Source organism: Nicotiana attenuata, unplaced genomic scaffold (assembly GCF_001879085.1).
Source record: "Nicotiana attenuata strain UT unplaced genomic scaffold, NIATTr2, whole genome shotgun sequence".
In the NCBI taxonomy this organism is placed as follows: Eukaryota; Viridiplantae; Streptophyta; class Magnoliopsida; order Solanales; family Solanaceae; genus Nicotiana; species Nicotiana attenuata.
The window spans coordinates 7274-11621 of NW_017671354.1; positions in this window are offsets into that span (position 1 = coordinate 7274).

Sequence of the window (4348 nt, forward strand, 5' to 3'; positions counted from 1 at the left end):
TCGTGAAAACACTGTTCACTTAAACCCAGCCAGGTCTCCACTTCTGCGGTTGGGATACCGCACCTGCGGTTCCCGCTTCTGCGTCAAAATAACCGCTTCTGCGATCTAACTTAAAATCCCAAGGACCGCTTCTGCGGTCGCAAACCGCTCCTGCGATGTCCGCATTTACAGACTGCCACTCGCTTCTGCGGAAACTGCCAAGCCCTCAAGGACCGCTTCTGCGATCGCTCACCCGCTTCTGCGGTCCGTTTCCGCAGAAGCGGAAATATCAGATGACAGCAGCAACAGACCTGAAGCAAACTTTAACAACTCTCGTTTAATCACTTGAATTCACCCCGAGGCCCCCGGGACCTCAACCAAAAACACCAACACATCCTAATACCTTATTCAAACTTGTTCCAATCCTCAAAACACTTCAAACAACGCTAAAACCATCAAATCACATCGGATTCAAGCCTAAGTTTCTTAAAAACTTCCGAATTACGCATTCGATCAAAAACATAACCAAACGACGTCCGAATGACCTGAAATTTTGCACACACATTGCAAATCACATATCGAAGCTACAGCAACTCTCGGAATTCCATTCCGACCCTCGGATCAAAATCTCACCTACCAACCGGAATTCGCCAAAATACTAACTTCGCCAATTCAAACCTAATTCTACACCGGGCCTCCAAAATAAATTCCGATCGCACTTCTAAGTTACAAATCACTTCCCGAAGCTAACCGAATCACCGGAAATCACATCCGAGCATTATAACTCATAAGTCAACGTCTGGTTGACTTTTCCAACTTAAGCCTTCCTTAAAGAGACTAAGTGTCTCATTTCTTATCAAAACCATTCCAAATCAACTCTCACACACCACATACCGATAACGAAATATGAAGAAGAAATAAACTGGGAAAACGGAGCAGTAACACATGAGATGACGGGTCGGGTCGTCACATCTGTATGGCTGTATCAACATGTGGTATAACAATGAGCTAGAGGTAAATGTAAATCATGATAGTTTGCTAAAAAGTCTGACTGAAATATCATAGATGCGGAAAAATACTGAAAGGTCTGCAAGTATAAACAAGTAGCCGACAAGGCTAACACATGAAAGCCTGCTAATATCTGACTGACTGGGTTATAGTCTACGAAGCCTCTAAAGAATACTGAAAACGCAACCTGTTTACCGGGACAAGGTCCCCGGTATACCTTATTAACTGAAATACTATAATGACTAAAACAAAAGAGAGATAAGGCCCCGAAAGACTGGGGCTCACCAATAGCTGATACGAGATGTCCTAGAAAGCTGAATCGTCGACCTGTAAATCGTTACCTGCATCGCGAGATACAGACCCCGGACAAAAGGGGCGTCAGTACATTTGAATTGTACCGGTATGTAAAATAGCTGAACAAAAGAACTGTAAATACTGAAAATAAAACTGAACTGCTAGCTGATAAACTGATAATTGAACAAGGAAGTAAGGATGTGAATACTCCCTCTTCTGAATGATGAACAACCTGTTTAACTGAATATTAAACTGCGGCCTCAGGCCCAATATATATATATATATATATATATATATGTGTGTGTGTGTGTGTGTGTGTGTGTGTGTGTGTGTGTGTGTGCACAATTGCGGCCTCGGGCCCAAGTATACGTATACATAACTGCGGCCTCAGGCCTAAAGATGCATAAAGCATAAACTGCGGCCTCAAGCCCAAATACAGGTGTTCAACATTCAAGATATAAAATCAGGAACTGAGAATCATATTACAATACATGATACTGAAATAATGAGTCATACTGGGTTACATGATACTGGATTAGTGAATACGATTAGATTGAGATGAGTATTCATAACAAGTTGATTTGTCATAACTGAAACTCATAGAATATCGAATGATTATGAGACTATGCCCTTTAGAGAATAGAAGTCCTACTACTGATCAGGGAACTAAGCCATAGTTCCTTTCTGAGGAGACTGGTAATGATCATAATGAATGGGACGTAGGGAGAATCATAGACATTCCCAAACGTAAAGAGTTAGCCTTACATACCTTAACTTCCGTGCTCTTGAGGGTAATACAACGTTTGTTAATCCTTTCAACTTTAACCTATAGCAATACAAGTCAAAGGGATTCCACATTAGCTATAATGCTCATGTTTTGGTAACTTAAGCATTTTGTCAAACACTTGGTAAAAATAAAGCTTCATAGTCCTTATTAATGGTGTCTCTACACCCAACAACTCATTCTCTTGTTCCTAGATAAATTCTAAGGTCTCAAATGATTACACCAACATTATTCTTCATCACCCATAAGGCAAACAACACTCTTAACCAATAATCAACACTCAACACCCCAACCCTATAATCGTTCATGCTTTTCTATCAACCCCAACAACTCATGTCTCATGAACTAGGATTTATAATCATTAAACCAATGCTAGAATCAATTAGAGGGTGAAGACATTACCTTTTCGAAGTTCAAACCCTTGATTTTCGAGTTCTAGGCTTCCTTCTCTCAACAATGATGTCCCAATCGAATATCTAATGATATGGAGGGTTTACCCATGTTAATAAGATGTTGGAAAAGTGAAATTAACTTAGAATCACCATTAGAACTTACCTTGGGTGGTGAAAGGACCCTTAAGGAGTTAGGTTTTTGAGAGTTCCCCTTTCTAGAGCAAGTTTTTATGTTTTGGGGCTGTGGGGGACAAAATATAGCTTTAAAACGACCCCCCACGCGCGAGTTCGCGCACCTGGAGGCTTGTTCGCGCTAGAGTTCGCGCTCAACGGCAGTAACACTGCCTCCCACGCGCGAGTTCGTGCACCTGGAGGCTTGTTCGCGCGAGTGTTCGCGTATACGCGTACTGTTCCGAAAAACGCACATAACTTTTTGCACAGAGATCCGTCTGGGCTCCATAATATATCGTTGGAAAGCTATTTCAAAGGCCTACAACTCTCATGCTTTGAGTTTTCCCCAATTTCTTACACATTTTCACTAAAACTTGATTGAAGACAGACCTTCTGCAACTTAGTCGATTTTTGTCAAATCTTATGCACCTCTCTTTCCATTTTGATTTTTGAAACAACTATTTTACCCAAAATCATCCCGTTGGGACTTCACATGTTCAAAATATAACCTTACCACTCATTTACCACATTCACACCTAAGCCGAATTTACGGGGTGTTACATTATCTCCCCCTTGGGATCATTCGTCCTCGAATGATGGCCCTGGTTGCAACTATGACTATCTATGGACATTAAACGGGTGTGATGATGATATGCGAATATTGAAATATCATGAATACATGTGTATCCAACTGAATGAGCACGTGATCACTAAATACTAAGCTGAGTAAATACTGAAGAACATGGAGATTATAATATAAGAACTGAATGGAAAGGTTAATTACCTTCCACATTTTCCTTTTGCCCTTCAAAGAGATGGGGATATCTGGACTTCATGTCCTCCTCGGCTTCCCATGTAGCCTCTTCAATCTTTTGATTCTCTAAAGCACTTTTACTGAAGCAATTTTCTTAGTTCAGAGCTTGCGAATTTGACGATCAAGAATAGCTACTGGAATTTCTTCATAAGATAGGCTGTCTTTAACCCCTATAACCTCTGTAGGAACCACAAGTGACGGGTCTCCCACGAATTTCTTCAACATGGACACATGGAACACTGGGTGTACGACAACTAGTTCTTGTGGCAATTCCAACTCATAAGCCACCTGTCCGATCCTTCGCAGGATTCTATATGGACCAATATAGCGGGGACTAAGTTTCCCCTTCTTCCCAAATCTCATAACGCCTTTCATGGGCGATACTTTTAAAAACACCCAATCATCAACTTGGAACTCTAAGTCCCTACGCCGCACGTCCGAATAGGACTTTTGGCGACTTTGAGCCGTCTTCAAATGCCTTTGTATTAAGTTGACTTTCTTCATAGCCTGATAGACCAAATCGGGTCCTAACAACTCCGTTTCTCCGACTTCGAACCAACCAATTGGTGATCTGCACCTTCGCCCATACAAAGCTTCATACGGTGCCATCTTGATACTGGAGTGATAGTTGTTATTGTAAGCAAACTCAATGAGAGGTAGATGATCGTCCCAACTACCTTTAAAATCAATAACACACGCCCTCAACATATCCTCCAGAGTCTAAATGGTGCTTTCCACCTGTCCATCTGTCTGAGGGTGAAAAGCGGTGCTGAGGTTCACCCTTGTGCCCAATCCCTTCTGAAAGGATTTCCAAAAGTTTGCTGTGAACTGCACACCACTATCTGAGATAATGGACAAGGGGAGTCCCATGCAATCGGACAATTTCTTTGATATACAAACTTGGCA